Here is a 24,241-nt window from a genome sequence, read left to right as displayed (position 1 = left end):
CCTGTTTGGACAACTTTCTGCTCAACATGAGAGGAACTTCCTAACTGCTAGAGCTATTTAACATGGAATTTGTTAACTTAAAAAGTAATAAACTCAGAGGGTCATAGAGTCAAGGCTAGACGACTACTTATATGTGGGTTGGGATGAGGATTCTTGATGTGGTGAAGGTTGAACAGACAGTCCTTGGGGTTCCTTCTTCCCCTTTGGACTTTCCAGGATTCTAGGAGTCTGACAGCCAATAGAAAGCATTTCCGGCTGGTTCACAGATAAATCAGTTCCTTCTCTGAAGCAAAGTCAGCTCCTCCTTGTTCTCTGCCTCCTTCTCTTCTTCTCCAAGCAGTCACCTGTCCCCCCTTTTGATCATCTAAACTAGATTCTAAGCCTTGAGTTCACATTTCCAGGGTTGCAGCTAGTGCATCCTAGTCACTCTCCCAGTCACCTCCTGTTGATTGCTATCCCTGAGATGGTCAAGCAACTCTTTGGGTATTTAGTGCTCTATCACATCTCAAGTGGGTACCTTGGGGATGGAGCCAGGTCCACATCTGAGCTGCACAGGGATGGCCTTGTCTCTCAATCTCAATGTCTGGTCTCTCCTTTTCTCTTGCTGGCCCAACCCTAAGCCATGAGTCCTCACTTTGTTCTATTCCAACCGGTACTATCTTTTTTTATTTAGGTTTTTGCAAGGCAATGGGGTTAAGTGGCTTGCCCAAGGCCACACAGTTAGGTAATTATTAAGTGTCTGAGACCAGATTTAAACTCAGGTACTCCTGACTCCAGGGCTGGTGCTCTTTCCACTGCACCCCCTAGCCACCCCTAACCAGGACTATCTGACATCTTGACAACAGTTAGTTGGGCTACTGTGTCATTACCTCATTCATTTTGGGGAGCCTTGACTATTGAACAAAGCCTGAGGGGATTGCTCTTGGTACTTCTCAGTTCCTGAATCACTTCACTTGTCCCTATTCCCATTAGGATGAAGTCACAGAATGATTCTACTGCATTTTCTCTGCTCAGACCCTTGCCTGAGGAAATCTGAGGATTCCCAGGAATTAGACTGGAAAAGAGCAGGATTTGTCCCATTCCTTGCCTCCTATGCAGTAAGCACAGAATTTGGGGGCAGAGAATGCCAATATTGCCGCTGTCCAAATAGTTCAGTGGTCCTGAGCCCAAACCAAACAGCTCAGATATGTACAGATCACTTGTAAGTGGTTATGCAAACTTTCATTGGCCCAAACCTTCCCCCTTCCCTGAAAAGATTCATAGCATTCGTGATGTTCATTCCATGAATTATGTCATTTCTGCTTTCCTTCTCCTTCTTGATATGCTCCGAGCTCCAAATGAAAAGTTAATAGTAAATTGAGATTGAAGCAATTTCCATCAATGGCTATATATTTTTGGTGACAATTTTTTGATGATAAGGAAGACAAGATGTCAGCCTACATTGCTTTGATGTTCCAATAATTATCTTCTTAGGAAGGTGTCTAAGTAATTCCATGAAATGGCAGTTGTCAGTCAGATAAGTGGAAAATAACCCACTAGGACACCCACTTGCACCTTGAAAGCTGTCAAAATCAGAGTTAAAAGAAATTAGGAGCCAAAAGGAGTTGTCAGAAATTGGTCAATGACTTATCCCTTCCCACACATGCTCCACATGGTTTCTCCCCACCAGACTTCTGCTGTGGTTAAGGAAAGAGGTCACATATCTCCTCCTTGACCCACAGACTAAGTTCTCGTGTACTTCTCTTATTATATGAGGAGAGTCTGAGGGGACCCCGTCATAATGCTGAAGCTCACTCCTGGCTATGCCTCTGGGTCTTCAGGAGGGACTTTGTGATGTCTTGGACATCTACCCCATCTCCAGGTCTCCTGGAGCTTCTAAGGCCACCTGAGCACATCCCATTAAAATCTCTGTTCTGTCTGTGGCCATGACTGACAGGCAACAGGAAGTATCCCATTGATGTTTCTGTGGAATCAGCCTCCATTCCAGCTAGCTATACCAAGGACCCAAGGCTTGGCCATTGGACTTCCCAGGGTTTTCTCCCTGATATCTCTGTGCCCTTTGGGTCAGTATGTGCTGAAGTAAAACCATAGTTGAATACTAGCTGTGACTAGCTTTCACTGCCAGTGCAGTGTGCCCTTTGTTATTCATGTGCACTGTTGTCAGTGACAAACCAGGACAGGTCAAAAGGTCCAACTGACTCCAAGGCAATGGAAAGGCCCCCTCACTAAGTTCCACAGGCCAAGCAGAGGTCCCTGAGGAGGCTACAATGATCATCACAGTCTCTTGCAGCAGCCTCTGGCCCCAGATGGGGTCCTGCTGTCTATCTGGATCCTCTTCTGAAATAAGAAGGGGAAATAAAGCATGGAAATGGCCAGGATGCCTAAGTCCAAGCAGGCTGGGGCTGCCAGGTGAAGGAAACAGATTCAGAAAGTTCTCCAGACCTGAGACTCCCCCCTCCCAACAAGTAAGCCCCTAGAAGTAAGCAGCTCTAGAAGTGAGATGGTTGTTGAAATAACTAATGTAGGTATTTCTAGCACAACAGGAAGCTTGCTGACATTTACAAAGTGTTTGAACCTGGAGGTTACTGGAGATTTAATTAAAGGTTAGTTCTTATCATTGTTTCCTTATCGTTCCTTAACAAAGCCATTATCCTGAAGAAATTATCACTGAAGCAGCTTGTAGGGTTCCCTAATCATGGTAAGGTGGCAGACATCTAGCCCATCCCACTAAGAAGCTTCTCTGCATGGGAGCCAAGGTAAAAAGGAAACAGTTGGTAATTCCTGGCTTGGATTTTTGATTATATTCATTCACATTATGGGAAGGAAACACAGCTTGAGAACATGAGATGGCATCTCCTGGTCAGTGTCATTGAGCCAGGGACAGGATAAGGGGCAGCCTGAGCAGAGGGGCTCTTTGGAATTGATGCATGAGTTGTATGATCAGAGAAAGCTGGATCTGGCAGGAGCATGGGCCAAAGGGTGGACATCTTCCCAGCTTCTGAGGGAAACCTGTGCAATGTCAGTGTGCTGATGGAGGCCCTCAGCACACTAGAAGGACAAGAGGTATCATGACTAAAATGGGAGGGACAGTATGTGATCTGTGTCCCTGTGGGGGAGAACCCACATTGATGAGATCCAAAATTCATCAAGAAAATTAAGCAAATATAGACTTCTCTTTAACAGTGTAGATGTGGCCTTAGTGGTAAAATACAGTGAAAGGACCAACATAAAGAAAAAAGTCCTCCCAGATAAATAAACAACTAGAGACCATTTAGATATTCCATGGGAAAGACAATCAGCTCTTGATACACCTAATCTGGGTTTTCCATTTGGGGGTCAATGATATTTTGATCAAAATGAAAAGAGATCTATAATAGTGGAGAGCTCTGCACCTTGCAGGGAAGAGGTCATGAGCCCCCACTCATGCAGAGAAGACTCTTCACCAAGAAATGGAAAGGATGAGGAACAATGGTGACCCAGCCTGGGTATCATACAACTCAGAAGGAACGGGGCCATTCCCGGGTCGCTGGCCAAGGTCCTGGAGTTTAGCTACCAGTGCTGTTGGTTGGGGTCTGAGCTTGTTCAAGGAATTTGTTTTGCTCTGTTCCCCCAATAGACATACTTTTGACCTCTGAAACTCAGGTGGGACAGTGTAACTGTCGTATTCTTACTCCCCTCATTTAGTTTTCTCTGTGGACAGCATCTATAAAGCAAAGATATCTGAGTGTTAGTAGAGAACCAAGAAAATCCCTGAAAGGGGAGATCAAGTCAAAATAGTCATGTCTCCAATCACTCATTTTGGTTCATTTTTAGAAAACTGATTTCTAGATAGAAAATGTTAAATGTATGGCAATGTGGAGATCTCAGCTGGAAGTCCTTACTGTGTAGTTTTATCTATAAGGGGGTAAGAGCAGGACTTAGCCCATAACTATGGCTGGCATGGGGTGACCATTTAAAGAATTGATGGAGAAGGTAGCAATGTGGTCAAGACTGAAGAAACACAGATTCAGGAGTCAAGATTTGGATTCCTTGTTCTGCCACAATGGAACATATGTTCTGTGAAGCCACCTCCTTTCACTGGGTATCTGTGTCCTTATCTAAAACAAAGTAATTGGTCAGATTTGGCTTAATTCTGACATTCTCCCAGGGATTAATGGAGGCTCTGGCTTGCACACAATAGTTTGAAGGTTCTAACTCAACACACCCAAATGCAACTAGGAAAGGGAGCTCAAGGCACACTCCACAGTGGGCTTCTCAGAATCTGTGCCTCACATCTTAAATAATATAAAAAGTGGAAATAACATCCCTCTGCTCCCCACTACTCCTCCCATCTGTGAAGTACTTTGAAACAGTGGGTTCTGGGCAAAGACAGAATCAAGGCCTTTACTATATAGAGGGAGAAGAAATGAGGGATCACAAGGGCATCCTGAGTAGCCATTAATCCCATGGGAGGGACAGTATCAGCTTTCATAGTCATAGTGAAATGGCAGGAATGAACTCAGGGGATGGGAATGGGATGGGGAGGGGGTCTTGAGGAGGCCACCATCAGGACACTTTTTGTAATGAATTGCATCTGCCTGCCTCTGACATGTGACTAGAGACTCATTCTTTAGGCCCTGCCATTAATATATGTGTGCATTAAAAAGAAATTTAATTAAAATTAACCAGTTTTCCATCATATTTACTTTGGACCACTGGCAATGGCTTTCACATACACATATGAATACATCTGCATTAATATTCCATAATGTGTTATAATACAAGCATGCAGATTTAATCAGATGGTCCCAGTATACAATCTGTGGGAACACTCCCTCCCCTGCCCAGAGCCCAACCCATCCTTGATTTCACAGATTCCAACAAAGTCAGTCCTACTCAAGTCCTCCAGACTACCTGTGATTTTATCAGTACTGGAACCTACTCTACTAATGCAAATAATGTCAGCAAGAACATTCACCCACACCCTTTCCAAAGGTCACTCTCAGAGGTCCATCCACCAGACTGGAGCCTTCCTTGACTTCTTTCACATGTTAACAGTGTTGCCAGTGGAGTCCTGTAGGCCATTCATCCACCAGCCCTGGTACTCATTCTATGACTGCTCAGTTTTCCTTTTCCTCAGATAGACCCTTCTTCCTGCTGTCCATCCTTGGAGTTCCTCCTTAATTAAATTGTACCACTTGCTCACCAACTTGTCCCTCTCCATTGCTTATCTTTAGTTCATAAAAGATAAAGGTGTTTCAGATGTTCTCAGGGTTGCCAGTGGAGTCCCTTGACCATTCATGCTACATCCCTGGTCTGTCTGAAAATATGAGATGTTGCTTTCATGGGAACTTAGAATGAGTAATCTAGACCACTCTCCTCCCTCTTTCCACCTATGTGTGTAGTTCATTGTCCATATGTCTTAGATACACATTCTATTGGGCATCCATTCAAAAAGCCTTTTGAAATCTGGAAAATTGACATTCTTCATCCACTTGGTCCTTCTTGTGAGGATGGACGTATGATTAAAGATCTCTTCCAAGAATCTTTGCAGTATCTTAGGGTTTGATACAGTCAAATCAACCTGAATGCTGACTAGAATTTCATCCATCTCTCAATTTTATATTTCACATGGTATTGTTTGTTAGCTATTGAACAGTTCTTTCTGTTATTGCATCTTCAAAGACCTTGAAGGTCTTGACTGTATTGGAGGGCAGCACCTTAAGGAACCTGTCAAGAGGCAGTTGGGTTTTTTGGACCTTGTTTTTTCATAATCAACAAGCAATAAATCTGATGAAGGTCCTATCTGCCCCTTTCAATAAGTTGTGAAATGATAAAGATATAATTCATAGTTGGATGTTTTTCCTCTCACTAACCCCATCATCCAACATATTCTTGATTCAGGGACATATGACCCCCATTCTGATTTGTAGAAGTGAAGAACAAGTATTGAGGGTGGTATTTGCTGGGGTTCTCTTTATTGCCCTTTTCTCAGTACTGATAAGGGCATCTGTCCTGTCTTTTGCATCTTTTCTTCCTTCAGATGCCTCAGCATCCCCACAATGACATCATCTCCAATTTAAAACTCTTCTCTATATATGTGGTCCTATCTGGTTGCTTTTGTTTGTCCTTCCTAGTATCATTTCTACCTTCTCTACAAGGATCCTAGTGACTCTGATGGTGAAATCAAATTGTAGTGGCTCCACAACCCTTGATTGCACTGAAATGTTTATTTTGCAAAAGTTTTCCATCAAGACAATCATGAAAATGATCACTTTTCCATTCTTCCTCCTCAGAAAATAGACTAACCCTTCCCAGGTCTTCCTTTGGCTCAGGATCACCCATGCAGGAGCATCCAAATTGTCCAGCCACATATCTGGCCACAGGTGTATCTCTCAGGGCCACCAAAGGACCCTTTCTTTATGAAGAGCTGTTCATGTGCTGAGATAATTTGAATAATCTCATTCTCTGATCTTGGAGAGATTTTTTAGGTTTTCCAAGTCTTAAACAAGTGGTCAAAGGGGCAAGAGTTGTTACAATTTGCAGTTACTCTGTCTGAACTTGGAGGCGGTGACTGGGTCTCTTCTGAGTCTTAGAAAGGCTGCTTTGTGAATCAACTTTTGTGAAACCTGAGGAGGCACAACTTGGGACAGAGTAGAAGCTCATGAGAGGAGGTTCTTGGTCAACTGCTTTGTCAATGATGGTGAGTGACTCAGGCAGAGTAATGTCTTCCTCCTGCCTAAGCAGCCAGAGGACATTCTAGAGACCATCTCCCTTCTGCCCAGTGATAGCACCTAGGAGGAATGCCTGGCATCACCTGCTGAAAGGGCAGATCTTCCTCACAGTCACCAAAAGATCCAGTAGGAAGGGTAGTCAAATCTGCCTCCTCCTGATGATAAACACTGGAATTATAGGAGACCTGTGGTCTACCATGTCCTTGGTGTCTCTCAACTCCCATTGCACAGGCCATCATCAGTCATCACTATGCCAAGAGGAAGCCCATATCATCTGAACTTAAGGATCACAAGGTCATCACCTGGTCATTGTGGGAGGGGGAGGAGAGAGAAAGCTTTCTTCCCACCAAATTCCCCTCAGGGGTACTTGCTGTCCTGATACTCCCCTGTGACCTTGGGGGACAAGTATCTCCTATTCCTCAAGGTTTCTGGCCTCCCCTCCCCTCCCCGTGGAGCTTCCCTGGGTCATTTCTCCAACAAAAGATATTCTTTCACTTTGAGGGGATCAAGGTATTGAGGCCACAGTAGATAAATTGAGTTCTTCCTTCCCTTCTCCTGATTCTTTAAATTCCTTTTAAATCTTTAACCTCTCAGAACACTTGATTTGGTTTAATTTTCCCTTTTATTCTTCAATTTAAATTTTTCCTATTTTTAAAATAATGACCTAAATATATAAGAGAACACATTTCATCATTCAGCATTTTCTTTTTTAATTATATATATTTAGCTTTCTGTGTTTCTCATTTGGAATGTTTACAAGTCAAAAAACTCTCTTCTGAACTGCACTGTCTCATAGGAAGAGGTTGTCCTTCTTGCCAAGGCCCAGTCCTCGACCTGCACAAGTGATCCCCTTCCATCCCACTTTTTCCATCAAGTTGCCCCCTCCTTCACTAATCTTCAATCACTCCCTCTCGATTGGCTGTCTCCCCTACTGCCTGCAATGGTGCCCATGTCTCTCCATCCTCCAAAAATATTCAAGACTCATACATCTTCTATCCCTGCTAATTCTCATCTTATCTACTTCCTCCTTTTGATGGTTAGATGGCCCAAGATAGCCATGGATCATCCTTGCTTTCCTTCCCTTCACTCTCCCTCTCTTCTGAACTCTCTACAGTGGAACATGCCAACAGACTCTAAATCAGTAAAGCTAGTGCTCTCCTCTCTGTCTTGATCCGTCTTGACCTCTCTTTCCACTGACAGTGGCCCTCTGCTCCTCCTCAACTCTCTAGTCCCTCTGCTTCCTCCTGGATTTCTGTTTCTTTTCCATCTCAATCTTCTTTGCTGCATCTTTCATTCAGGTCACACTCTGTAACCATCAGAGTCCCCTTTGGGTCTCTCTTGAGATTTCTCTTCTCCCTCTATACTATTTTTCTTGGTGATCTCAACAATTCCCAGGAATTCAATTATCAGCCCTATTCAGATGATTCACAACTCCATTGAGACAACCATAATCTCCTTGTTCCCCTCTGGACTTGCGCTTCCCATCTGACTACTGGAACTCTTGACTTGGGTATCCCATAGACTTCTTCAACACAGCACATTTCACATAATTACCTTCCTGCTTTTTCATGCCCTTCCTGTTATCCAGAGCACTACCATCTTCCCAGGCACTGAGGCTCACACCTTTAGGGTTATCCTCAACTTCTCAGTTTCTGGTCTTACCCACCTAATCCAAAACCTAGCTTTTCAACATCTCCCAAATAGGTTTCCTTCTCTTGTCAGATGTTACCACCCCCTGTTGGTGTCCTCATCCCCTCAGACCTGGACTATTGCTGCCAGTTGTGGGTGGAAGGATGGGGAGAAGACTGCTGCCTCAGTCTCTCCCCATTCCATTCCATTCTCTAGTCAACTGCCAAAGGGATCTCTCTGGAGCACAGTCTGATCTTGTCACTCTCCCCATAATTAAATAAATTTCAATAACATCTTATTACCTGTGTTCATTTAGAACATCCTTTGTTTGGCTTTTCAAGATCTTCATAACCTCTCCCTTTCTACCTTTCCAGTCTTCTGACGCTTGACACCCTGCCTTTGTTAATGGCACTGGGTGAATGAATCAAAAGTGTTTAATGTCTTAGCTTAAGGGGAGAGGGCCAAAGATGCTTAAGGCAGGAAGATAAACATGTGGGTAAGTATGAGTGGGGGAGGAACTGCACGTTGCCTTTCACAGAATGGAAATTATGAGGATTCTCTGGCAATTGTCTGCTTTTTCCTCCTGAGAATGTCACTTTCTGTCAAGGTCCTTTGTTGACCCAAAGAGGGACCTGAGGTGAGGCCCAACCAGCCACTCCCTCAGGTCACAGTCAATCATACCTTCAATCCTCCCCTAAAAGCATCAGATGTTTAGAGAACCAGGTCCAATCTAACCTCCAGGCTTCCCAGTCCTCTGCTGAATGTCACCTCTGGTCTAGACTACTATTGGCCAAGTAGAGAACTGTCTCCCCAGACTGGATTTCTGACTTTCCCTGAGTACATAGAGCCAGGCCTGGAATATCCTCACTCTGCTTCCTTGTTGTCTTTTGGGTTCAGCTCAAGTGACCCTTTCCCACTCCCCTATCCCCCTCCCCACTGATGCTTGCTATTTAATTTATATAATACTGTCCACTGAACAGGAATCTCCTAGAAGATGGGAGCCTGTTATCTTCTATTCCCCAGCCTTGTACAAGTAGATGTTTAATACTTGTTTACTGAGTTGATAACCATTTATTACAAATTCTTGGGGTGAGGGAGAAAGAATGGAAAGAAGCCAACAAATGTTGATGTCAGCAAAAGAGGGAGGAAGAGAGGAGAGAGTTAGAAAGCCCTTCTTCCAAGCTCCACCAAAGATATGATGGAAAGGGAAGAACTTGGCCTCACGTTCTGTGTCTTCTGTGACCAAATCTGTGATAGGCATTTCGTGAGTCCTTGCCAGGGTCTCCCTGACCAAACTGACTATTCTTTTAGAGCCTCTGAATGTGGGGTCTCCCCTGGAGCTTACCTGAACTGACTTCTATCCATAGGTGCTCTAGGACTGGAGGGTAGGGAATAAAAACTCTGGGAATTCAACCCCACTCTGAGATAATGTTTGCCCCAAGAGAACACCAGCACTGATTAAAATGGGTATCTGTCCCAGGAAAGACCCCTTTCCTTTCACACTTTGTACCCCCAGGCTGCGAGTTATCTCTACACACCAAAACCTGAGTATCATCCTATTGCCAGCAGTCTACTTTGTATGCTGTTGTCATGGCAATGGGTTAAGCATTGATGGTGGCTGAAAGGACCAGGCAGAGCTAGCTGCCTGAAAGAGGAAGGTGAGGGAAATGGGGAGGGGGCATGAGCTCAGATTCCCCTGAGGTGAGGGTGGAGCTTGGGGAGGCAAGTTCTTAAAGGGATGTAGACGGGTGGGGAAGGGAGACACAACATTGTCCCTTGGCACAGTGAATTTTATCAGATCCTTTGTATATCTGAGGGTCACCTGGGCTTAACTACAGTTGTAGCAAAGCCTTCCCAGGGTACCTGAGAACTTGGAAGAGAAATACACATGTCTGAGCTTCAAAGCCCAAAGCAGGGCTAGTACCGCTGGAAGTACCTTTCTCACACCTCCCCAGTCCCTACTCTCCTTCTTTGTCACCCAGCCAAGCAACAAATTAATGAATTCAAGGCCGGGGGAGAATTTTCCCATGCCCAGATGGAGGGGTGAGAAAGGAATCCTCTGAACCCCTCCCAAAGCCCTTCTAAAACAATCAGAAAACTGCCTCAGAATTGATCTTGAAGCAGGGAAGCAGCTCACCAGCCCAGCAGGAAAAGAATTCTCACTGGGGTGGGAGGAAATGAGGTCCAGGAGCAGCAGCAGCTGAGGGATGTCACAGCAGAGGACCTGCAGCAGGGGTCTGAGCCAGGAACAATCTATCAATGATGCCCCACCCTCCTGCAAGTCAATAGCCCCCCAGACAAGTCAGTAGACTGTGCAACACCATGACCCCCCCCAAGTCACCTCCCCAGCATGACCCCATTGCTGACTAGTAGGGCCACCCCAAGCCATCCAACAGTGAGACTCCCTCCTACCAGCAGACAGACCCAGCAGCAGGGCCCCAACTCCTCAGGCAAACCAATCACAATTTTCCTTCAGGGTCAGCCACCAGAAAAAGTCTGTTACTGGGGCGGCTAGGTGGTGTAGTGGATAAAGCACCAGCCCTGGAGTTAGGAGTACCTGGGTTCAAATCCAGTCTCAGACAATAATTACCTAGCTGTGTGGTCTTAGGCAAGCCACTTAACCCTATTTGCCTTACAAAAACCTAAAAAAAAAAAGTCTGTTACCATAGCAACTGAGAAGCAAGCTCCCCCTCCACCTGGAGCAGGTCCTACACCCAGGGGAGGCCAATAGGGAGCCCCCAACCCCAGTACAAACCAGAAGCCCTGAAATCCAGTGAAAGCCAGAAGACCAGTTCCCTAGCACAAAAGCTTGGGACACTGCAGGATCAGAGCTCAACTTTCATATTGAAACACCAAGTCACAAAAAAGGTAGGAAAAAATGATAAAAAAAAAAAAAAAAAAAAAAGAGATTGACTAAAGTAATTTACCATTGTTAAAGGGAGGACCAAGGCATAGATGTAAAAGAAGACAACAGTGTTAAAATGACTGCATGTGAAATCTCAAAGAAAAATGTAATTTGGTCTCAGGCCCAAAAAGAATTCCTGAAGAACTTTAAAAGGATATTAAAGAGGCAGCTAGGTGGGACAGTGGACAGAGCATGGGCCCTGGAGTCAGGAGTACCTGAGTTCAAAACTGGCCTCAGACGCTTAATAATTACCTAGCTGTGTGACCTTGTGCAAGTCACTTAACCCCATTGCCTAGCCCCAAATAAAGGATATTAAAAACCAAATTAGAGAAGTAAAAGAAAAATTAGGAAAATTGAATGAGTTACCAGAGGAAATAGATAATAAAACTACACAGTGGGGGACCTCAACTCTCCCTTCTCTGAACTAGATAAATCTAACTAAAAATAAACAAAAAAGAAGTTTAAGGAGATATGGTAGCTCTCTAGAGAAAATTGAATGGAAATAAGAAAGCAAAATACTTTTTCTCAGCAATATAGAGTACCTACACAAAAACTGATCATGTATTAGGACATAAAGTCCTCACACCAAATGCAGAAAAGCAGAAATAGTAAATGCATTCTTTTCAGATCATAAGGCAAAAAAAAAATCACATTCAACAATGGAAAATGGAAAGAGAAATTAAAAATTAATTGGAAATTAAGGGCAGCTAGGTGGTGCAGTGAATAGAGCACTGGTCCTGGAGTCAGGAGGACCTGAGTTCAAATCTGGCCTCATACACTTAAGAATTACCTAGCTGCATGACCTTGGGCAAGTCACTTAACCCCATTGCCTTAAATCAATAAAAAATGAAAATTAAAAATAATTTGGAAATTAATCTAATCCTAAAAAAACAAAGAACAAATCATGGAAACAATAATTTTACTTTTAAAAATGACAACAAGGGGACAACACACCAAAATTTGTAGCAGGAAGCCAAATTGGTACTTATAGAAAAATTTATATCTCTAATTGCTTATATCAATAAAACAGAGAAAAAACATATTAGGTACAAGTTACATTACAGTAAATGACCATAGTAATCTAGTATGTGATAAACTCAGATCTAAGCTTTTGGAACAAACACTCATTAATTGACTTAAACTGTTGGGAAAACTAGAAAACTATATGATGGGGTCAGTTAAGTGGCAAAGTAGATAGGGCACTGGCCCTGGAATCAAGAGAACCTGAATTCAAATCCAGCCTTAGACAATAATTACCTTGCTGTTTGACCTTGGGCAAGTCACTTAACCCCTTTGCCTTGCCAAAAAAAAAAAAAAAAGAAGAAAACAATATGACAAAGACCAATAACTTATGCCATATACCAAGAAGAGGTTAAAATGGGTACATGATTTACACCTAAAGGGCAATATCATAGACAAATTAAGAGAGCGTAGAATAGTTTATATTCAGATTTATAAAAGAGAAGAATTCAAGACCAAAGAAGATAAAGAAAGCATTAGAAAATGTAAAACAGATAATTTTGATTATATAAAATTTTAAAAGTTTTGCACAAACCAAACCAATGTAACCAAATTATAATGAAAGCAGAAAACTGGAGGAGGGGGAGAAATTTGCAATAAGTATCTCTAATGAAAGTCTAATTTCTCAAATATATAGAGAACTGAGTCAAAATTATAAAATACAAGTCATTCCTCAATTGAAAATGGTCAACAGACAAATATATTTTTCAGACAAAATTATCAAAACTTTCTATAGTCATATGAAAAAATACTCCAAATCACTATTGATCCAAAAATGCAAATTAGAACAATTCTAAGGTACCACCTCACATATCAGATAGCTAATATGACAAGAAAGGAAAATATTAGATTTTAAAAGGTATGTGAGAAGACTGGGACTCTAATTCACTGTTGGCGGTTGTTAATTGATTCAACCATTCTGGAGAAATTTGGAATTATGCTCAAAATTACGTCAACCATCAGAAAAAGTCTGTTACCATAGCAACCCAGAAGCACCCCCCCCACCCCGATCTGGAGCCCATATCTTTTGGCCTAGCAATACTATTTCTAGGTTTATATCCAATAGACATCCAAAAAAGAGAAAATAATTTGTTTTATTTACACTTTTTTGTTTTTTATTGATATTTTATTTTATTTTTTCCAATTACATGTTATGAAAGTTTTTCAACATTCATCCACTTGGATATTTATAAGTTATACATTTTTCTATCACCCTCCCTTTACCTTCCCTCCTTAGGAAACTAAGGTAAGCAGGGTTCATTGTCCAGGGTCACATAACTAGTCAGTACCTGAAGTTGGATTTGAACTCATGAAGAGTCATCTTCCTGACTCCAGGCCCAATGCTCCATTGACTGGACCACTTGGTCATCCTATTACCTACCTCTAGGTAAAAAAAAAAAATCCTACAACTTTCCTGTTTGACATTTGTTCCTATCTATGCTTAATACATATCACTCATCAATGACTTTATTGCTAAAAATCAATTTAACAGCAAGTCCCTTGTTGTTGACTTTTAATAGCTGAGTGATCCTGAACAAGTCACTTTACTTCTCCCAGCCTCAGTTTCCTCCTCTGTAAAAGCACCTCCATTATAGCTTGGTGATGAAGGTAAATGGGTGTCCAAATGGTGCTTTGGAAACTTAAATCAGCAATTATGACTGCTGCTCTTGTCTTTCTGGAGCAGGACCAGTGTCCTCCAGTGCCCATAGTCCATCCAAGTTTGAAATGACACTCCCTCTTGGGAAGATCAATGAGAACAAAAAGCTTCTGGGATGAAGGGCACCTCTGGGCAGCCTCTTGGCCCATGAATAGTTAAAGTGGACACTTAGGAGAAAGAGAGATGCCAAGGAGGGTGCGGCAGGGACAGCTGAAGAGCCACCCCTTTGTCCAGGGTCAGTATTCAAAGACCATCGGAATGGGCCCTGTAACCCCACCACTGGTCAGCCCCTCTTGGTCTTTTCCATCATGGAAAGGGCTCTGAAGGGAGATGTAATGGTGTTGGGACAGAGGGCTGCCAAGCTCCTCCTGGAAATTACATCTGTCAGCTCTTTGCCACCAAGGCCGGGAAAGCTGCAGGGCTGGGAGGCTTAGCCACCAGAAAGTGCCTGTCTGATGTGTGGACCCATTTCTCGAGTGCTGTGTGATTGCAATTGTGTAACTATGCTGGCCTCTCCCATTGGGTACCAGGGCTCTTGGCTTCAGGTCCATGTCCACTGATCCTTTGTGCATGTGTCCATCTCCTCATCATGGGCCCAAAGCTGGAGGCCCAGGCACTCCCCTTGGATGGGTGCAATGGTTCCCAGCAGACTGATGACCCCTCCCCATCAATGATGGAGACCTTCTAATGTCCAAGGTTCAACAAGGCCTCCCTCTGCCCCAGAGAACCAGGAAAATGGATGGAAAAGGTGATGATCCCTTCCTCTCCACTCTATTCTAGCCTGTGTGACAGGTGGCACCAGGGAGAAGAGACAGAGGCAGGGAGGCCCAGAGCCTAGAGTCAGTCCAAAAGTGGAGAGAGGATCCCACAAGCAGGCCAGCTTGGCCAGAATAGAGTAGGAATGCAGAGATCTACAAAGACGAGTGGGGACCAGGCAAAGGAGTTTGTCTTCCATTCTGAGCAATGAGTGACAGAGTCATTTAGAAATACCACTCCAGTAGCTGGGGAAGCGGGAAGCAAGGCACGGTTTAGGGGGCACCAATGAGGAGTCCCAGATGAGAGGTGGCCCATCACCCTCCCCTTCCCCGTGACTCTCTTCTTTTTCCCAGCTATGCATTTCCCTAATAACAGCTCCCCCAAATGACACCACCAGTGAAGGTTTTCTGTTAAGACTCTGATTGTGCTTGATTATCTGGAGAACAGCCAGGGAGCAGCATCCAGAATGAGGAGGGCCTCCCCCGAAGGACGTTGGTGAAAGCTTGGAAAAGAAAAACCAGGGAGAGAAGGCAGCAGTCACATTCAAACATGTGAAGGATGATTGTGGCAAGGGGATGGGGGGGGGTGGCTCCTGCTGTCTGAGCAGGGGCAGAGCCAGGAGCAATGGGGAGAAGAGGCAAAGAGGCAGATTTAAGCTGCTGTCAGGGGAGGTGGTGTCCTAGCTGATGAGTGGGGGGGGCGGGGGAGGGGTTCTCGGAGCTCATGCAGCTCTGAGCCAGACTAGAGAACACTGGGCATCTGAGCTGCCATTTACATTGAGACGCAGTGAAAGCCAAGAGGGTTTGATCACTGGGGCATGTCTTTATCCTCTGGAGCTGGAGGGGGGGGACACAAACTGAACAAGCCTCCATCTCTGCACATCCTCAGCAGAGCGTGCAGAGAACTGTTGATGTCAATCACCCACTATCTGGGTGAAACATGAGCCAAACATGGGAAAATGTATCTGAGCCTCTGCCGGAAATCGGGGTGGCTGCTCTCTAGTCTGGGGAGAATGCCCATTCTAAGACTGCAGAGTGCCTGCCTGGCAGTCTCTGCCCAGGTCAGGGTGAAGCAGAAGGGCCTGGGTTTGAGCTAGGCATCCCTATTAGGGATATTTGCTCATCCTTAGGACTTCACTTAGTGACCGCCGGCATTATTGAAAGTCACAGAGAACAATCCACCTCCAGATGAAAAAACAGCTCATCATCTACCCATTGATCCAGCAATACCTTGATATTACATCTGCATCCCAATGCATTCAGAAAAAAAAGGAAAAGCCCCACATGTGCAAAAACATTCCTAGCAGCCCTATTTGTGGTAGCAAAGACTAGAAATTGAGGGGATGCCCATCCATTGGGGAACTGCTGAAGAAAGGTAGTATTTGAATGTGATGGAATGCTACTGTGCTATGAGAAAGGACGAGCAGGTGGATTTCAGAAAGCCCCACATGAACTGATGCAGAGTGAAGTGAGCAGTCCAATACCCAGCACTGTACAATGATCACCTGTGATAAACTTAGCTCTTCTCAGAAATACAGCCATTCTAAGACTTGTGATGGGAAACATCCACACTCAGACACTCAGAGAAAGAACTAGAGACATGTTTTCACTTTTCTGTTTTTTTTCTCTCATGGTTTTTTCCTTTTGTTCTGATTCTTCTTTCACAACATGACTAATATAGAATTATGTTAAAAAAAAATCTTATGTTCTACCTGGGTTCTCCTCTTGCCTGTGTTTGCTGCTTTTCAGTCTCCTCTGATGGCTCTGCATCCATTTCCTGTCCTTAGAGTTTGGGTGTCCCTGGGGCCTTATTCTCCACTGTCAATCTCAGCTTTTCTCATGGTTTTTATTACTCCTGAGCATTGATTTCTCCTTCTCTAGCCTGGCTCCCCGAGCTTCCATTTTAGGTGATGGTGGTGCTACTACTATTTCTCTCTATCACCTATCCATCCATCTTCTCTCTCATCCAAACCTTTTCTCCAACTTCTCTCCAAGGCCTGTCAATTCTACATCCACATGCCCTTCTCTTCATTTATATGACCATGATCAGATCCTCTCTCATCAAATCTCACCACACACACACACACACACACACACACACACACACACACACACACACACCCCGGCAGAAATAATCTTACCAGACAGCTATAGCAAGCCTGCAGGGTACAGATCAAATCCCCAGAAATGCCTATTCTTTGGCCATCACGTCAGTGATCATCTTGCCACTTGGAAAAGACTTCTTACTGGGGCTCCACTCTCCTAATTGGTGACTATATCTCTCAGATCACTATTTTTGGGGACCTCCAGCTCTGCTTCATTTTATCATCCATCTCTGGACATCTCATCACCACTGCCTTGACCCAACCTACCACACGGTGGGGACTGCCTACCCTCACTATTAGTTTTGAACCAGGAGATATGATAAATCAAATCTGCCGTGGCTCCTGGATGAGGAATATCAATCTACTCTCCTATGGCCCCCACTCTTCCTTCCCATAACTCTCTAGTCAAAAGTTTTCCTTTCTGTCCACTACTCCCCTCTCTTTGTTATCTCATTTGAATGTAAGCTCTTTCTGGACAGGAATTTCCTTGGATTTTTTTTAAATTTGGACTCTAATATCCAATTATATCCCATGGAATTAATTATTTTGTCCTAGACAATGATGGCCTTCACTCTTCCATCTCCAATTCAGACATCTCAAATTTTATTCCAGTAGATGTCTTAAACATGTCCAAATCAGGACTCCTCTTTCCCCTAAATGCTCCTCTACTTTCCATGTTACATTATTTTTAATCTATTTTTTTAATTTTACAAAATATGTGGGCAACAAAACATGAGAGAATTTATAGTATAAAACAACAAATTTCCATTTCAAGAAAGCCTGTATAATAAACACTACACATTGTATTCAAAATTGTCCATCGTTTCCTTGCTTCCTTGTAGTTCTTCTGTTCACTGCTGCTCACTCTTTCCTTTTTCCCTCCCTCCTCCCCAGGACATCTATGACTAAGCAGGACCATGTACATTTACATGCAGAGATTCACACGCACACACATAGAAACACACACAGACTTATAGACACACACACACATATAAACCTGTGTCTATAAACCCATATATACACATATATCTTTACACATATACACCCCCACATACATGCTCATAAACATAAAGTAGATCTATAGATATAGATTTAGATAGATTTGATCTGAATGTATCTTTCATTTTTATAAGATTTCCTGAAAGCCAAAACTCCTCCTCACTCCTCTCCTTTCCTACTTACACCTCACCATCCTACTCCTTAATCAGCCGCCCTTCAAAGAATCCCTCACTTACACACCTTTCAATACCTTCCCCATTAATCTACACACTTTTTCCTATACTTCTCATTCTTTTCTTTACCCTCTAACTCATTACCCTTCCTATCTCCTCATTTCTTTCTGAATTTAGGTTTTTGTAGCCTTATGGGTAGATAGATACATACATAGATAGATAGATATAGAAAAATATATAGATATCTATATCTAGCTATAGATCTTTCTTTCAAACTACCCAATTACAAATAATAATCTTGGACATATGGTTTACATTTCTACATATAGAGAGTAAACAATTTATTCTTATTGAGTCCCTTGTAATGTCTGATCGTTACCTTCTATTTTTCTTGGTTCTTGTATGTCAAATTTCCCATTAAGTACAGATCTTTCTGCAACAAAATCCTGAAAGTCTGGTAATTCATTGAATGTCCATTATTTTTGTTCAGGATTTTGCTTAACTTTGCTGTGCTTGCTAATTTTGGCCATAATTCCAATTCTTTTGTTCTTCAATATGTTGTCTTCTAAGACCTGCAGTCTTTTAAAGTAATAAATTAAATAAAGTAATAAAGTAAAAAGACCTTGAGTGATTCTGTGGTTCCATCATATTTGAATTGTTTTGTTGTTGCTACTTTTAATATTTTCTCCTTGATCTGGGGATTTTAGAATTTAGCTATGATACGTCTTGTTTTCCTCCTAGAATTCTTTCAAGTAATGATTGATTTTTTTTTCTATTTTTACTTTTCCCTTTTGTTCCAACAGGACAATTTTCTTTATTTCTTGTGTTACTGTATCAAGATTCTTTTGTGATCCCAGCTATTGGGTCATCTGATTATTATTATATCTTCACTTCATGATCTGTTCTATAAATCTGCTGTTTTTCTTATGAGGTATTTCACCTTCTCTTTTATTTTTCATTCTTTATATTTTGTTTTATTATTTCTTCATCTCTTATAACTTTATTGACTTCCCCTTGCTCCATTCTAATTTTCAAGGAGTCATTTTCTTAAGATTCTGGAGCTTCTTTTTCAGTTGGTTTGCTTTCTTTTCATAATTTTCTTGTTTTTCTTAGATTGTTCTTATTTTCTTATTTAGTTTTTGCTCAATCTCTCTCATTTGATTTTTAAAGTCTTTTTTGACTTCCTCTATGAATTCTTTTTGAGCAGGTAATCATTTGGGATAGGAGAGGCTTTATTTGCTTCAGATCTTCCTCTGAAGACAAACCCCAGTCTTCTCTAGTCCCATTAACTAAGGTAGAGTTCTTTCTCCCTTGTCTTTCTCATTTTTCTTTTAAAAAAACTTTTTAGACAGTTTTTTCTTATATTCAGCTCTAGCCCTGCAGTCTCTAGCCTCAGGATCTTTGTCCTGGACCCCACATCTGCACTCACCCAGTATGTGCTGGTCTCACCTGCACAGCTGGGCATCCACACACCTCATCAGCTGAGGAGCTCTCTCTCTTCCCTGACTCGAACACTTGACTCCCTACACTGACTGAGAGCTGAGAATTCCTGTGACTGATGGGAGGCTCCCTCCCCACCTGGCTGCCCCTTGGGCTCTATTCTGGCTATGTCACACAACTAGCCTAGAACGGTTTATGCTAACCCCAGCTGGTGGGACTTCAGTTCCTCAGATCTTCTCCAGTTGTCCCAGAAGGAACACTGTTCTATACAACTTTTGTTCTTGCCACTCTACTTTCACCCTGAGCTGTTTTTAAAACCTGAAATTTTTAACCTATTCTGTCATCTTCCTAGAATTTCCTCTTCCCAGTTACTTTAAAAAGAAATCCCATCCTCTCCATCTCTCTGGCTCACAGAGTCCTGGACTCCTCTTCCTCTCATCCCCATATCAATGTTGCCTCTGTAGCGTGTCTTATATATCCCAGACCCTTCTCTTCTGTAACATGGCCACCTCCTGGTGCAGACCTTCATCACCTCCCAGCTAGACTACTGCCTCAAGTCTCCCTTCACTCCTTTATGTCCTCCATCAGCCACCAAAGAAAATTTCCTAAGGTACAAGTCCAGTGATGATCTCTCTCTCTCTCTCTCTCTCTCTCTCTCTCTCTCTCTCTCTCTCTCTCTCTCTGTCTCCCTGACTCTATCTCTGTCTCTGTCTCTCTCTGTGTCTCTGTCTTTCTCTTTGTCTCCCTTTCTTTGTCTGTCTCTCTGTCTCCGTCTTTCTCTCTCTCTCTCTCTCTCTCTCTCTCTCTCTCTCTCTCTCACACACACACACACACACACACACACACACACACACACACATATATATATATATATACAAACATTCAGCCACTTCAATGCTACCTTATTGCCTCCAGGATCAAATACAAAATCCTTCAAAGCCCTCTATAATGCAGCCCCCTCCTTCTTTGCCATTCATCCATTCACACTAAGTCACTCTTCTCAAACTTGCTTACATCTTCAGAATACCTTTGCTGGGCTTTGCTTTTCCCCTTTGAACTGACTTCTATAGAATTGTAGCCCATGAGATTGGCCCCGGCTCCCACTGATGTCTTCAATTTACCAAATCTAGGCCATTGGTTCCGCTGGGCTGAGATTTCTTCAGCTCTGCTATTACTTTTGAGATTGGGCCACTTCTCCCAAACTTCCCTATAATTTCTACTTCATGACCCTGCTCCCCTTGTCGATCATAATTAAGTTTATAGAGATTCCTCCCACCGTTTCCTCCAACTTTTCAACAAGTTTCTTTCTGGAGGTTTATGAACTTGGTTTCCTTTGTAATTATATATTTTGTTTTATGCACTTAAAAACATAATTCAAAGAAGTGATCATAGGCTTCACCACATCAATAGTGTCCATGGCAGAAAAAAATAAAAAAAAAGATTAAGGACTCACGTTTAAAAGATGAAATTATCTTTAAAGAAAATGACAAAGACCCCACCTGCTCAGCCTTTCACAGAAAGCTCCAACTGCTACAGCATGCCTTTGTGTCCTGCTTCTCCACAGTTTTCTGAAGACCTAACTTTTCCTCCTTCTGTCCACGTGTTCTATCCTGTACTCCTCTGACAATATGGCTTCTGTTTCCTCCTCAATCTTGAACAATGTTACTTATTCCAACCCATTTCAGAATTTATCTTTTGTTCCTTTTTAAAAAATGTTTCATTGTTGTATTTTTCCATTACCGTAATTCTCCCCAGTATCCATCCCCCTTTCAGGTAAAAAAAGAAAAAGAAAAAGAAAAGAGGAGGAAAAAATCACTATAACTGGTCATTACATTGAAAAAGTCTAAAAATTCATGCAATATATTTGCAGAACCCTGCAAATGGGATGATTCTCTAGGGGCAGCTAGGTGGCGCAGTGGATAGAGCACTGGCCTTGGAGTCAGGAGTACCTGGGTTCAAATCCGGTCTCAGACACTTAATAATTACCTAGTCCTGTGGCCTTGGGAAAGCCACTTAACCCCATTGCCTTGAAAAAACCTAAAAAAAAAAAAACCAAAAAAATGGGGTGATTCTCATAACCCTTCTTTCCATACATGCTTGTATTATATAATTTTATAACATCCTTTTTTAATTTTTTTGTGGTTGTTCTGACTTGCATTGTAGTGGTCATTGTGCGTATTGTTTCCTTTGCTCTGATTACTTCACTCTGCATCAGTTTGTTTAGATCTTCCCAGGCTTCTCTTATAATCATAATCATCTTTCTTCCATCACAGTAATACTCCATTTCATTCAAGAACCACAGTTTGTCTAGTCATTCCTCAACCAAAGGGCATCCACTTTGTTTCCATTTTTTGCTGTCACAAAAAGTGCTGCTATGAATATTTTTATATATTTGGGAACTTTCTTCCTATCAGTAGCCTCCTTGATGTGCAAACCCAGTTATAGAATACCTACATCTAATAGTATGGATGCTTTAGTCACTTTATTGGTATAATCCTAAATTCCCTGTATAGATTTACAGCAGTGTACTAGTGTGTCTATCTTCCCACAACTTCTCCAACATTGACTATTCCAATTTTGATCATTTTTGCCAATTTTGCAGAGGGGGAGGTTAGACTTCAGAGTGACTTTGATTTACATGTCTCCTTACTAGTTATTTATAGAATTCTTTCATGTGACTTTATTAATAGTTTGTAATTCTTCCTTTCAGAATTTTTGGTTCATATCCTTTGACCACATATCTATTGGAGAATGGCTCTAAACTTTACTTATACTTTACTTTTAATGGAATTAAATGCTGACTTCTCAGAGGCAGCTATGCTACTGTTAAACCTTATAGAGTTCTCATTTTTCATTTAGCAGCTTCTGAATTCGCCCATCCTCTATCAAACCAATCTTGATGTTGATACATATTGGCACAGATGAGTAAATGAAGCGCTATTATACCTCATCTCTGGAAATAACCCACTCTTTTTCTCTTCCATTGTTGTCAACCATGTGTTCACAACTTTCCCTCCAAATTAGCACCACACTGTTCACACATGTAGGAGCATCCTAATCTGTTGATATTGCCATCTTAGCACTGAGCAGCATGTCTAGAACATCATGGAAGTTTAATAAATATTTATTGGATACTAGAGAGTATGCTAAAAGCAGGGGGTGGAGCAGTCAGACCTTGAGCCCATGTTGTAGAAAGATTATCTGAAGGAAATGAAAATGTTTAGCCTGGAGAATGGAAGCCTCAAGGAGTACAAAGTAGATTTCCTCATAATTTAAAGGTGATGTCAAATGGAAGTACTAAATCCATTTTGTTACACCTCAGAGGTTACAACTAGGTGCACCTGAAGTTAAAGGGGGCTGCAGAGAAGAAGTGTGAGCTTACCATCAGTGCATTTCCAACTGCTGCTCCTTGGGGGTCTTCAGGCAGAGGTTGGACAACCCTTTGTGAGGCATGTCATTACAGTGGGCATCTTTTTCCCATGGGTTGGACAAGGAGTCCTTCCATTGTGACATTCTGTGATCCTGTCAGCTTACTCAAACCACCCATAAACATGGCCACATTCAGCATGGAGAAGTCATCATAGTCCTTCTGCTGTCACCAGGGCATGAGAAACCAGAGGTGAGATCTGCAAAGATGAAACCAAGAAAGATCTCTATAAGAATAGAAGGGAAAGTCATGGTGTAAGAGTCAGAATTTGGGTGACAATGATTTTGACCATGATAACATTTGTGGCGCATTTTTAGAAATTACCTTTGCAGGCTGCTTTTCCATTTGCTTTTGATCTGCCCCCCCCCAATCCATCCTGTGTTGGAGGATTTAGAAGATTCCTTCTCTGTGGAGTTACTTGGAGCAGAGTTGGAGATAATTCCATTTCTAAGGTCAGTCACCCCAGAGTTAGGAAAACTAGCTGGAAGAGCACTGAATGGAGGAAACCTCAGTGAAAACTGGAAGGGCTCAGATCTTGAGGCTTCCCATGGAGAAGTTATGGGAAATACACAGCATCTCCCTCATCCTCTCAGCTCAGAGGGCCATAGAATTCTGCTGCCTGTCAACTCAGCCATAATGACTGCTCCAATGTCTTTAAGGGGAGACATGGGCTCCTGTTCTGCCTACTGGGGATCCAGACCTCATTTCATGGAGCAGCATTCCAGGAGGCAGGTGCAATCCATGATAACCAAGGGAGGAGTTTGCTTTCCTGACTTGACTACTCTTTGCTCCTCACCTGTCATCAACTTAGCCTCTGTCTTTCTGACTCTGGGGGCCACTGGGAACAATGGGGTGAGGATGAAGGGTTCACTGGAGCAACCCCTCTGTCAGTAGTCATATGATTATACACACACACACACACACACACACACACACACACACACACACACAAAATGCTCCATTTTGCCATCTGTCATCTGTCAAAGCTTTTGATGGATTCTGAGCTAACCAAGTCTTTAAGCTTTTTAAATAGCTTTTTAAACTTTGGAAAATTAGATTAGAAAACATGACACGTACTCTGATCAAGATAATGATACAAGATAATTTCACAGGACCCATGATGAAAAATGCTGTCAGCCTCCAGAAAGAGAAATAATGATGAACTCTGAATGCAGATTGAAGCAGACTTTTTTTAAACTCTCTTTAATCTTATTGGTTTACTTTGTGTTTTCTTTTGCAATATGGTTAATATGGACATAAGTCTGGCATGATCTCATATGTCTAATCCAAACCAAGTCACTTGCCTTCTCAAGGAGGGAGGAAGAATGGACGGAAGGGAGACAATTCAGAATGCAAAATTTTAAAAAATATATTTATATGTATTTTAACATGTTTATTTAACAAAATAAAGAAAAAAA

At 42.4% G+C, this 24,241-nt stretch overlaps 1 protein-coding gene across 1 annotated transcript in view; it reads left to right on the top strand.

The window, feature by feature from the left end:
- The window catches only part of CALCR (calcitonin receptor), a 128,672-nt gene that overhangs the window by 22,610 nt on the left and 81,821 nt on the right, over positions 1-24,241 (top strand). The gene's annotated exons all lie outside the window — the stretch shown is intronic.

The sequence above is a fragment of the Macrotis lagotis genome, chromosome 8, assembly GCF_037893015.1.
Source record: "Macrotis lagotis isolate mMagLag1 chromosome 8, bilby.v1.9.chrom.fasta, whole genome shotgun sequence".
NCBI classification, from domain to species: Eukaryota; Metazoa; Chordata; class Mammalia; order Peramelemorphia; family Peramelidae; genus Macrotis; species Macrotis lagotis.
The sequence above is the reverse complement of the archived record's forward strand: the minus strand, read 5'-3'. Positions and strand labels throughout refer to the sequence as shown.